Raw genomic sequence first — 13,919 nt, forward strand, 5'->3', positions numbered from 1 at the left:
TATTGGCTACAATACAAACCTTTAAACATTAAGACCAGTTATCAAGAGCGGGAAGCACTCTTTCTTTTGGAAAATTCTTCACGTTTTAAGGACTGCAAATTATCATGGCGTTTAGAGCAAGCTTTACTTACTAAAACTGACCATAAATCATAATCCAGTGTATAAAGATCAGGACTAAATACCGGTCAATGTAGACACCAAGATTGGTTGGATCGAACTTTATGACCCGATGCTATTTTGCTGAAAGGACTATTCTTGGTTACTAAACATAGTCTTTTTAAGGGGTTTAACTACTTTTTCAGGAATATAAATATATATCTCGATACACTTGTGCCGTTTTTATACCCCTTGTTAAAAAATATGGCATAGTCACTCCTTCATAGCTTGCACCCCATCTTGCATCAATAATGAAGTCGGATAATACGCACTTTGTACTCTGTTGTCTGATTAGGAAGTTTCTTTAAAGCTTCTAGTATAAATACAGTCATTTTTTTGTTAAATATTGCTCAGTGGTAAAAATTTTCTCATCCATAAAGTAGTATTTGTGGTCAGAATAAGTATATTAACAGATAAATGATAAATATACATATTTTCTTAGTTATATCGGTATTGTGTCAATTAATCTTAAGTTTTAAATGTAAATTATCTTTAGAAGTTGATTTTCAAATATTGTATTTATAACGACAAATTTAGTTTACACTCACATATCTGTAAACAAATAAAATATTATTGTTTCAAACACATAAATACAATTTATCAGTTAATATGTGTATAAGAAATAATGAACATATGCGCAAACTTTATTAAGACAACAAAGTGAAAAAAAAAAACTTGAACACGTACCAGCAGACTCTTGACACAGTTTGTGAAATTTTGGCCAAACGAACGTGTATTTGTCAACAGCAAAAATGTTAAAGGGCGAATTAAAACGGTATCGAAGGCTTTACCGTTACATAACCTTTGCATTTATTTAATTAAGTTCTTTAAAAAAAAATGATCAAAACTTGTATGTAAATACTTCACATACATTGACTTGTATATACATATGTAGTATGATCAGTGTATTAAACGTAAACAATGGCAATCCTATATAATTATTGCAAAAAGCGCAAATTATATGAGATTGTACTCCGGGAATCGAAAGTGTGACCTAGTATGACAAGCTTCAGTAAGCTCTACCGCTGGGCTATGGGTGCTAAATTCAAACATGTTCAGCAATTTTTAATAGTTCAGATGGTATTTAAGAATTTGTGATTTTTTAAAAATATCATTTCATCCAGATTGGCCTATTTTAGCGATTTATTGCCTCAGGCTAGCTGAATACTGGGCTTTCTTATTATGTAACCGCAGTTAATCATTGCTGTATTAAATTTGAAAACAAAATAGATAAATAACTTTTTTTTACCCAAGTTAAATATTAACATTCATTTTGAGGAAGTGTAGTACAAAAAATCTCATAACTATCCCTTGATTACATGTTTTAAGAAAAGCTTTACAGATTTCTTTCATCTTTTCTTATAAGAATCCTAGTATTTTCTAGATTGTTCTGTTTAAAAAAATGTAATTTCAATATTATTTGCTATCTCGATAAATAAATCGCAGACAGTCGTTAAATATTTATTTATGGCATCATTCATATTGCCAATTGTATATTGCCTATTTACGTGTTCGAACACGTCAACATAGTTTACGCACTAAAAATATAACTAACAATGTTGGGTATAAAAAACCATTATAATAAATACTATGTTTTTAATACAAGTTTTTTTTTAATCATAAAATTTCCATTCGATTATTCATGGCTATGACAGATCACCATCAACGGCAATTGCATCAGCTAGAATAATATAATTAAAAACACTTGTTAAATGTGTATGCAATTAGCTAAACGCTGTAAGAAGCTCCGATGGAACCTATTTACTTAATGAACATTTCTTTACCGCTAGCAATGAACAACTTCATATTGCAAGTCCTTTTTCGTAGTTTAGTAGTCACATTGGTCACTACGTTTTATCACCATTATATTATTCGTCTCTTCCCATTCCTTATCTAAGTTTTTAAAAAGAAAATAAGTCTCATCGTCATTTTTGCCATAAAACATCCACTTCATTCACTTCTCCATTAATTTACAATATGCCAGATTCAAAGCGGCCAGCATCAGCTGCGAAACACAACAATAAGTATAATACTTCTAGAAATTTCCAAGTGTATTAAAAATCCATCTGGAGATTTCATTAATACAACAATAAAATTTTGTAGATATAAAAGAAAATGCGTTGAAGTATAAACTTTCTTTCGAAATACTCTACATAATGCTTACATTATTGTGTTGTGAAGTGAATCAGCCTATTTTAGTTCGCTACTTCTGCGCTTTACCCGTATTCTACTTTTGGAGTTCGGTAACGATTTTCATTTACCGGCCCGGTCTACGATTGGATACAGCTACGTACATAATAGATGTGTATAATCAACCCATTCAGTTTGCCGGTCGTTGCTCCAGTGCGATATTTTTGGACTTTAATCGGTAAGTTAACAAAAGGCACAACACGATCTATGCCATTAAATTAGTTCGTCGATTGGCGACATTAATACTAATAAATTTTGAACAAAACTTTGCAGGTAGAAAAGAATTTAAGTTAAAAAAATAATATTAAAATAATGTATAGTTTACTTTCGTGTAATTATACTTTGTCAGTGGGTATAAATTATCTATAAGGCGATTGGTTACAGGTGCAAGAGCTTTAAAGGGGTGAATATATAGCTCATTTGCTGTAAATTAATGTATTGCCCACTACATCTAATTATCAATGATTTTAGAAATAATAGCTAACGTAATGATAGTAATAAAAGCAGTCTATCAAAATTCGGATTATTACATATTAAATCTGTACTACAAGAAGTTACTGGCCAGTTGCATCCTAATAAAAAAATATTTTCATGTAATCTATTGTAGAGTTATCACTTACATATACAGAGTGAATATTATTCGATGTTAAAACTTAACAGCTTTATGTTCACAAATGAGTTTAACATTCAAGCCTTTAAAGCTTTTACATCAATAGCCAATGACCTTGTATAATGTAAAAGGATATTTTTTTCTTTGCAATTTTTTTATAGAGAACTCAGAATTTCTTTTTTTAAATTGACTTTATGGATATTAGACATGTGAAGGTTTTTTTTAAAGTATCACAAATTTAAATTGAAATAAGAATTTGCTTATGCGCCGTTATTTGTTACTGTTGTTAAGAGGGACGTAAGCCAAAAAAGTGTGAATTATTATTCTGTTACGGTCTAACATTGTAACTTATGAACCAAGAGATGACTTTCAGATAAGATATAACATTTACAAGCACATCCACAAATAATTACCTACTTTAAGTATTCTTATTTAATTTGTACTAATCAATAATAGTTACTTTTAATATTTACTTAATTTAGCAAAATCTAAACATATAAACCCTTTCTATTTTACTAAATTTTAACAAGAAAATTATGCCAAGTTATTCTACCAACCACAAAGAAAGGATTTTAAATAAATTTTGTATTAGTTACGTTATGGTAGTAGTTAATTTTGAAAAAGCTGTCTCTTACCGAAATAATTTCGGTAATTCCCGATCTCAACATCAATAGCATTTCAACTGTTAAGCGTCCACTGCTGCACATGGACGTCTACCATAGATTTCTCTTTTTTTTCTTTCATCGTGATCTTTGATCTAAACATTATTCAGTGACTTTTGTAAATTATTATTTAAAATACTATCGCCACGTTACTGTAATTTAAATACTTTATCTATAGTTTTAAATGAAGTTTTGGCAAAAATTGGCGCTTTTTATCACCGGTTAACATTAGTTACAAATTTGGAGTTGAACGTTATTATGTTTAACCTAAGCTTTTATGCAATGAATAAGGTCCAGGGCTACCACGGGAGCCTTACAAAAGTTACACCAACGAATTGGTAAACCGCTTTTTAATTGACTTAAGTGGACGCTCTACAGAGTGATTGAGCGCAGGGGCTCATGAAAGAGGATCTCGGCTTAGATCGTCATTTGATACGCGTTTAAAATTCCGATTTGTGGATTTCCGATTCGATTGATTTGTTACTATTATCGGTTTATTGGAATAGTTCTCTCATTAAAAGGAGAGAGGTTGATATAAAATTATCGATTTTTTGTGATGTGTAATATGCACAATAAAATAAATAGCTCAAGTAAAAACAAATTTTATTTATTTAACTTTAACTCGACTTAGCAGATTTTTCTATGGATAATATTTACGATCTTATAATAGTATCCTAGATGTAAATGTTCTGTAAGCTCCCATTGCTTAATTTAAATAATGTCCGAAAACAAATGTATAACTTCATAGGAGACAGGACAGCATAGCGTACTTAAGGGATGATGTATTCGCCATTTAGTTCGCTTATTTATTTGTCTATCGCATATGTGCGATATCCTCTTGTAAATTTCTGATAAAAAATATGTATCAGGTAAACAGAAAAAAAGTTTTATGTACTGAATGTTGGCCAGCTATTACAAAAACAAAGCAAACAGAGTTTCTTCGAAATTTAAATGTTTATCAAAATTGATTTAATACATGATGAAACTTTTTTGTGATATTATTTCAAATCGTAAGTTGAATCCGGATGAATCGTTTAATCAGTACATCGACGAAACTCAAACCGTAATCAAAGCAAGGATGTAATTATAATTAATATTATCGGACAAAACAGGAATGCTTTGATCGAAAATTCTTTTATGAAGCTTCGGCTCTATTTCTGTCAATAGAAATTATCAAGATAAAAGGGAAGAAGGAAAAAAAACATGGCGTACGTTTATGACGCGTTAGCGGTTGTTCTTCTTGAGGCAATAAATCCCGGGTAATGTGTTTTTGAAACTTTCGACTATTATACGTAACTACTCTATAGATAACTTGGAGCGGTAACGAACATCACTCGAGCGTCATAAATTGTTTTAACAAACTGAATCTTTGCTGGTTTATCGCCGCCACGTAAGCGCGGGTTAATTTCGACGGCGGCCATTACATGTCGAGTTACTTATTCTTATACGATCGAGAACAAATACATTGTTTCAGTCCGGTGTGTCATTAATAAATTCGGAGTAAAATAATAATTAACTATTAAATAATAAGACAAAGATTAAGATATTTAATATTTCTTACGATATCTTTATTTGAAGTTTAGTTTGTTTTTGCTCTTGCCAAATTAGTCAACGAATTTTATTCCAGATTGTTTCAAATGTCATCAATTCTGTAAAATCAAACTTCACTAGAAAATATTAGGTCCGGTCTCCGGAAATTAATGTTATTTCTGTCGATAGATTTTACAAAAAAAAAGCGATTGATTTTTACCGCACCGCTATTGAAAATTTGTACATTAGATGGCAGAAGGTTGTTAATAACGAAGATGAATATATTGTTGATTAGAAAAACTTGTAAAAATGTAGTCGTGTGAAATTAACTTAAAAATGCAACATTACTTTTTTATAATTATCGATCGAATATTTCGATATTGCCAGTTGCAACCTCAATTAATTACAGTAAATTGTATCTATGTATCTAGATTCCAATTATTTATATGTAATTTATCTACAAATCTGTATTGCTTGATTTACGAACAGTGGCCGGCGATAGGAAAACAAAAATCTGGTTTTAGTTCGGGTTAAACTGTCCTGCAATACGTGCCTGAGTAATGGGTCCCATTTTTAGTACTTTTATATCTTGACAATTTTTTTTAATTAAGTCAATAAATAAAACCTTATTTCTTCAACTTTAAGGTGGTTATTAGGTTGACACAGGTTTTTAAACAGTTAGAATGTAAAGCTCATTTGTCAGCAAATATTATAAATAGATTTAACATATATTACCAAAATAAAGTCATCACTTTGAACTATGTTACATTATTTTTTTCTATTAGAATGCTAGAAGCCGGACAAAGACAACAACTCCTGGCAAAACAAAAATAATTAATTTTAATATGTAGCAATAAAAGTGTATAAAATGCTTTTTCTTACCATATTATCATTATGTTATTTATTATTTTTAAAACCAGCGAATAGCCATAATAGTCTACACACTTAAAGGTTTTTAATTCCCAAACAACTTGTACACTACTTTTTAATGTGATAAAAATGATAAATGCATAATATGTCAATGAGATTAAAATTAGGTCATAACGAATACGTTTAAAAAATGAGAATTAAATTTCTGTCGGTCTTCTAACAAGAACTGTTAGATTTTAAAACGGATTTTAGGCAAATTATCATGGTTCGAGTTCGCTGAATCATTTCGCTTTAATTAGGCCTGGTATCGCGGTACCGTATGGTACTCGGGCACAAATACAATTTCACGAATGCATTATTTAAGACCGAATCTATAAATTATGATAGATTGTGTGTACATTCATTTAAATTGATACATCGATGAACATATTGTAGCAATTAAAAAAGTATATCGTGAATTATAATTACGGCATGTAATACTATGATATAATTATATTTATATTTTGATAATATAATTATATTTGATATATTACGTTTAAATATTAATCGATGTAGTGGTTAATTAAAAATTAATGTGCAGCAGACTGGAAAGTTGAATTGGCAGTGGACAGCCAACATAGCATGCAGACTAGATGACCGCAGAGGCATCGTTCTGAAGTGAAGAACTCGGACCAGCAAGCACAGCGAAGGTCGACGGATAGCAAAACAGGTGCAAGCCGTTTCCAACAACAACAGGGATAGGCTATCTTCAACTGTGGCGTTACGACTAAAATTATGATAAAGATCCTTTATATTTATACAAGGATCCAAAATTACATTATTTTATAAAAAAAAACTTCGTTTTTTATTTATTATGAATTAAATGAACCTTTATGTCATATCAACTAAAAAGTACATGACAATAATATTTTAAACATATTAAGTTTAAATTATTCGTAAGCTTATATTTTTTTAACTATGCTATTAGACGAAACATTCCTGTAAGTATAATTTGCTTTTCTACGGTTTGCCATAGATGAATTGTGATTAGGAGAAATAAGTTCAACAGACTGTTCTTTAAGCCATTACGTTCTACGTTCCTTATCTATTTCTCTGATTACGTCCGACGGCAGTTAATATCATTCGATGAACTCGAATAAACTGAAAATTTACAAGTCACTTGAGCAACTCTCAAATATATGGTAACTAGGTGAATCTTTATGAGTTGTTGTGTTATGCATCTAAATAAAAATATGAACAAAAATACAGTTTTGATACTTGAAATGTAAACTTTTCATAAAACTTCCCTAAAATATACCTAATAATTTACCAAATTTTCATGATATATGGTTTTTGAATTTAACAAGTCCTTACTTTTATCGATATATACATATAGATTTGTCTCAGCAACCCTATATATTCACAAGGTACAGTCAATGACGCTCTTCCAACCGTACTATTTAAATCATTTAAAATTATGTGGACGTAAACTATTGTACAGAAATGTAAAGATGCCTTTACATGGGACAGTATTTTAAAAGATGGCCAAGTAGCTAATACTTAATAGTCTTAAATGCAAAAATATTTTACTATTTTATTTACTTACAATTTCTGAATATATCATGAATAAATAGAGTTGTTGAAATGTAATAAACAATTTCATCCACTGGAATCTAGTAATTTCTTAAAAATCTTCATGCAATAATTATTTACAGTAGAGGTTTTAATACTTTATCTCAATGCGCTGAGTGCGAAGTACATCTAATAAAAATTTAAATTTTTTAACTGCTTGTACTATGCTTCGAAAATATACTTTGCTGTTTTGTCATTTCTCCAAAATAATATAGATGAAAAATCTGTCGGTTGAGCTAAATAGATTTATATTTTTGAAAGAATGTAAACGAATCCTTACTTCGTCGTGGCTAAACAATGAGACATGTACATTTACCGGTATTAACTCTCCAACAATTGCTACAACGAGGCCCTACGTACATAAGATATAACCAAGGAATATTTTGGTGGAAATGTTTAAGCATTTCTTGGCCTAGTTTTGCCGGATCGTCGAACATTTTCGTGTCGAGCGTATTATAGACGAAGTTACCCCTTAAGCTGACGCTTCCGACGTTCAGACGTCCATTTCTAGGAAAACTTATATTCTATTTTCGCAATATGCATTCTAGGAATTTCGGTTTAGATTGGAGTTATATTAATCTCAGTCGAGTTTGAAATTAAAATACTTTTTTAATTTACTGCAATATTTTACAGCATTGGAATAACTTGTGAAACTAATCTTACTTTTTAAATTGATTTTAATTAACTGAAGGAATTCAAATAAAACAACTACACCACGTCACTGGCGTAGTTTGAAGAATTGTCCGTCTGAAGTGGCCGGGGGCACCTCGCTCGTGCGTGCAACCAACGACCGTTGGGACCAAGAGGTTCTGGAATGAACGATGATCCGGTGGATGCCGATGCGAGTGGGTAGGCCTCCCACTAGGTGGACCAACGAAACTATCAAGGCCGCAGGTAGTCGTGTCTACGTTGATAATTATGTAAATATTAATACAGATCTTTGCCAAACCTAATAAAGAAAACTATAATTAATAACTGATGATTACATATAAGACAATTACACACAGGTCTTATTGAAATCTATGGAGGAAGCCTATGGTGGATGGCCTATGACTAAAATGCGAGTATTTCTAAGTTAAAAGATGCTATTACAGGAGCTCAATCTCATTCTAGTTCCTATGAAATTGAGCTATACTATCATTCTTCTCATAACGTACACAAATGGTCACTGTAAATGATTCTATGTAGATAAAAAATAAACAAAAGAATATCTAAGTTTACAATATTTAAATCCGTATGTCAATTTTCTAAAACCAGATATTTCTTGCACAGTGTATAATAGTTATTACGTGTGTGTGTATGACATAAAACATTGTTTTTTTTTGAGCTCTTTTCCGCATCATAATAAAAAGTAAAAATGTATTATGTTTTAATAGAATTCAAAACAGATTACAAAATTATAATAAAAAAATTCAAATGTACTATGCAATACAAATGCACAAAACTTTTAAACTTTTTCAAACAATAATATTAAATTTTACAGTTGAAAATTCCATCTGGAATTCGTCTACACTCGTAGAAGACTTTCATGAAATAATTATGGGGTCAGAAATAGTAGGTCGAGAAAAGGAGTGCACCTTCATAGCAACGAATTATTAAGCGGACTAGTTTTAACTCAAAAATAACGATTTTTTTCAACTACAGTTCCGATGCAAGTCGTTACATATCCATAGCTTATTAAAAATCAACTGAAAGATTGAGTAACAACGTTTATATTAATAATTGTAATAACATTGAACGTTCATCTTTAACTTCAAGTAACTTATCTATTAAAATTATAAAGTTAAGTAAGTTCTAAGACACACGCTTCTTGCTGTACACTCTCATGCATCTTATGTACACATACAACAGACAGACGTATAAAGCCTACATTATTTGCACAAAAATGTAATATGTTTTTATAATAAAACATCGATTTTCGAACAGTGTATACCATACATTAATTGGCAGTAAAAGAGATACATTTAAACTTTTAAAAGTTTTGCACCAATAACCAGTCAACCTGTATTGGTATTTAGTCTGTATAATGATCATAGGCTATTTACAATAACGGCTGATCTAGTTCTAAAGGATATTTATATTTTATGATATAGAGATATTTTAAAAACAAAAATGGGACACTTATTATGATCAATTTTTATCCCAGTAAGTAATTACTCGAAAGCGTGTTAATGCAAACAAAAAATTAAAAGGGGGTGAAGTTCATACAAATCATTTAATATATACCAAAGAAAGGTATGATTTAGGAGCGAATAATTTTTAAAATTGCATAGGGTAGTAGTGACAAAGAAGTCCATTCTCGGCATTAGAACGGGGAAGGTCACAGCGGCGCCTTCGTAGGCGCCAGTTCGTCGCAACAATAGCGTGGGGACGTAGCGACGTGGACAGCTATACTAAATATACATGTATTATACATGACTAAATCGTTCGTAATGAACTGGGAGTTATTAACGATCGTGTACGTGCATAATGTTGACATTTAGTACACAGATACAAGCCGAAGTGACATTTCAGCGATAGACAACAAACCGAATAAATAAAAAAAATTATAAAATTATAAAAAAAAGGAGGCCATGATAAAGTTCATCACCATTTTGGCCATAGAACGTCCATTACTAGACAGGTCTCCGGGTTACTGCTTTAACTGGTTGGAACCGACCAATATCTTATAAATCGACTTCTGAGCTGCATTTGCTAACCGATTCACAAATTTATTTTCACGTTTAATTCGATCTTATAGTGAAATACTTATAGTCATAAAGTTCACTATAGTTTTTTTTTTTTTAAATTCTCGAAACGTAGCTTCTGGAGCTCAATAATTACTCTATGACTATGTTATAGTAGGATGAGACCACAAGGAGGCACATACCTGATGCCAGCATAGTGAAGGTATGAGGAGTACTCCCAAAATAAGTCATTTCGAAGAGGAGTTTTTTTAAAGGGATCTCACAAGAGAAGTTTTGTAACTTTAAAAACACTAGCCGAAATTGAAAAATGAAATAACGCCGGTACAATTAGTTTAAGTTCGCAAACAAGTTTTTTTTTATCTTCAGTGTAATTTAGAAGAATGTTCTCGAAGATTTGGAGTACGACGAAAAATCTATTACATTCCTTTTTTTGTTTAATAAAACATAAGTATTCGTCAAAGCTTGACATGTATTTTTACATTATTTTTAACAAAAAACTTTAAAGAATAATTTATAATAAATTATTAAATTTATAAGTTGCATGAACATTAGTTTTTCTTGTAAAGAATTATGTGTATGTCTTTAAAATGTCACTTCAGTCTTAAATATGTCGGCAAAATTTCCGACAGTATATAGTAGGAATTACATTACTGTCTAAGCTGAAAAACATAAATATATTACTTTGTTCTATATTTATATTTCTCTTGCTTTATTTTGTTTTTGTTTCTTAGTCTTACATCAGGTATATTTGTGTGCAGTCCTAAGTTTTTTATTTCGCTTTTATATTCTTGAATACAAAAGCACAACAAAATGAAAACTTATGCTTTTTTAAACTATTATAACAATTGTTGGTCCAATTTCGTGCGACCTGAAAAGTCAGATACCTGAAGTTCAACTACAAGATTTTTAATAACCAGTTGTATGTTTGAAAAGTTCTACTAACTATACGTATATTGAACAGGTGATATCAAGCGGTCTTGTCGTCATTTTTTATTTTGCGATTTAACATTGGTAAATGTTATTTTTTTAATAATTAATACACGGTACACGTACGACTTGGATCCTTCGTACTGAAAAATCAGTAAGTTCAGATAAAGTAAATAATATCTTATGCATTATGAAATATCTCTTAATCCCTTTAATTACACATACTCGTGTAGTTAAAAAAATTAATTTTCTTGGGTGTGATTTCACAAATTCCGTTCTTATTCGTGTTTTATACTTTAAAGAGATTTTTTAATGAACGCTTCCTCAACCACGCTTTGAGGGTGGGATTTCGTAAGCTCAGTTCTTGGCTCCCTCTATCGGCTAACGGAATATCTTTACTAAATTTCAAGTATCTAAGCCTCACAGTTCTAGATTTAACGTAGTAACGAGTCAGTACATAGAGACAAAAACTCATAATTAAACAGATTAACAGCTTGTACCAAGAAATTTTAAGTTATTTTATAAAATCCACTACGAATCCAAATAAAATACAATCAATCAATGTAATTTTTTAACTCTAATGGACAAAGGACACTTAACATATTAAACAAAGTTTTTTTTAACAGTAGTAATATATTTTTTTATTTTATAATGTAAGAATTAATATTGATATAATTCAATAATGACATTTTAAATCTTTTATATTTGTTCAAATTGAATTAAAATAAACAAGTTTTAGAATTTGCTAATTAAGAAATTATTATCAAACATGTTTCATGTGATTACATGTTTTTTATATTATACTTTAGTTTTTTATATTATAGTTTAGTACCTTTATTTATTCAAAGTATCAAAAATGTGTCAAATATTGTACAATTCATACAAATATATCATATAATTACAAATAACACAGACACCATCAACACAATTTTAAGTCAAAATAGGTGCAATATATAAAAAACAAACGCCTTTAATGTATAAGATAATACCCTTATTTTACTACTTGTAAAGTACTATAATTTTGAAAATATTGATATGCATATGCATCCCTATGATAAGGATTTCAACTGTGACACAGGCCTGTCAATCTCAAACATTCTATACTCATAATATATTATACTCTATTACAGTAATAAATAAAACAAAGTATGAAGTGATAAATAATCTAAGAATATAAAAAATCTTAGAAATATTTAAAGCATAATGTTAAACAGTAAAAGCAGGAGGTAAATTTAAATAAAAAAGTGTTTTTATTAGATTTTTTAAGTCAAAAGTCATGTAAAATATTAAAATTTAAATTAACTCCAAATTATTTTTTGCTATAAACAAGGTAAGCAGAAACAAATGTATTAATCTTTACAATATATTACTGTAATATTAGGTCTCAGTTTGGTTAATATACTTTATTATTACAAATTAAAAAAAAAAGTAAAATAATACACAAAAACAATCCATCCAATACAATAACAATTACACATAAATATAAAAATTCCAGTCATCATTCTTGCATGTTTATCTCCTTGATTTTTCCAAAAAAATATATTGAAAAAAATGGTAATTTATATTAATATAAAATTACCATTTTAAAAACTGTGATAACATCAATTTAACTACTATGATCATAACGTTGAAAAAAATAAGTGTTTGACTTAAAATAAATGTTAATTATAACTCCATAATATCCATAATTAACGAAAAAAAATTATTATGTACTTTAAAAAATATTAGCCGGTTTTTAATCACATTAAAGACAAATTTTGCTCATCGTGTTTTTAAATACAAAGAAACTGGTTATTCATATATAATAATAAGAATGTTTAGATATATCAATAAGTTAATCTTAATAAATAAGTAAGCACAAATAATATTTTTTTTCTTACTTGAGATATTGTTGTTATTTGCCAGCTGTTTAAAGGGCTGCTTTCAAGTTATAAACAGGCCAGTTGTATATGAAATATAAAACATTAAAGCTTTACAGTATAACTTTATATAAAAATTAAATTTAAAATCGAATTCAAAATTGTCAACAATCCAAAATCAACATCACACATTCACTCCGTCCACCCCTCATCCCATTCCACAGATACATAAGCACTCTTCTCCAATGTACTAAAATCGTACAGGGACATGCATTGAAAGACGATAAGCCGATACATTTGGTCGACAGATATATGTACGAAGTGGCTTTTTTGACGACGGAAATCAGAAATTATCATTAATACCTGTTTTACATAAGTTACAGTTTTACATAAGTTAGGTTGTATTTATTAAGATTATAATAATATATACTTTCGTCTATAGAAATATTTTTCTTACTTAGAAAATATATTTCAATTACCTATGCCCAGCAGAGGTAGCGTAGCGTGATAAAGCCTTGAGAATTGCGATCGTAGATCGCAGGTTTTATTTCCAGAATTTTTTTTTGATTCCCGGGATACAGTTTTATATATAATTTACTTTTCATACGCAAATTCACTGTGAGTTAATTGTACAGAATTGCCATTGCCACTAATATTGAATTGCCACCAGCTAATCTGTCTGCCAAGCTTGGCAATTATATGGTGGCCATAGGTATCTTTGGGGGAGGCATATGACTGACGGTGGGCGCCTATCGGCTGAAACGAAGAAGAAGCAGAATGTATGGTACTCCCAATCATCTTTAATCATGTTAATTAC

The 13,919-nt window shown here is 29.9% G+C and overlaps 1 protein-coding gene across 2 annotated transcripts in view; it reads right to left on the bottom strand.

Annotated features, from left to right (window-relative positions):
• Src64B (Tyrosine-protein kinase Src64B) overlaps positions 1-13,296 on the bottom strand; it is a 147,289-nt gene extending 133,993 nt beyond the window's left edge. For both annotated transcript variants that reach the window (XM_068762699.1, XM_068762696.1), the window contains exon 1: positions 13,124-13,296. The gene's annotated coding sequence lies outside the window, so the exon portion shown is untranslated. The remainder of the gene's footprint in view (positions 1-13,123) is intronic.
• Between the last annotated feature and the right edge of the window lie 623 nt (positions 13,297-13,919).

The sequence above is a fragment of the Battus philenor genome, unplaced genomic scaffold (genome assembly GCF_028537555.1).
Source record: "Battus philenor isolate CCGP_79_NKW_IND1 unplaced genomic scaffold, ilBatPhil1.0.hap1 SCAF_16, whole genome shotgun sequence".
NCBI classification, from domain to species: domain Eukaryota; kingdom Metazoa; phylum Arthropoda; class Insecta; order Lepidoptera; family Papilionidae; genus Battus; species Battus philenor.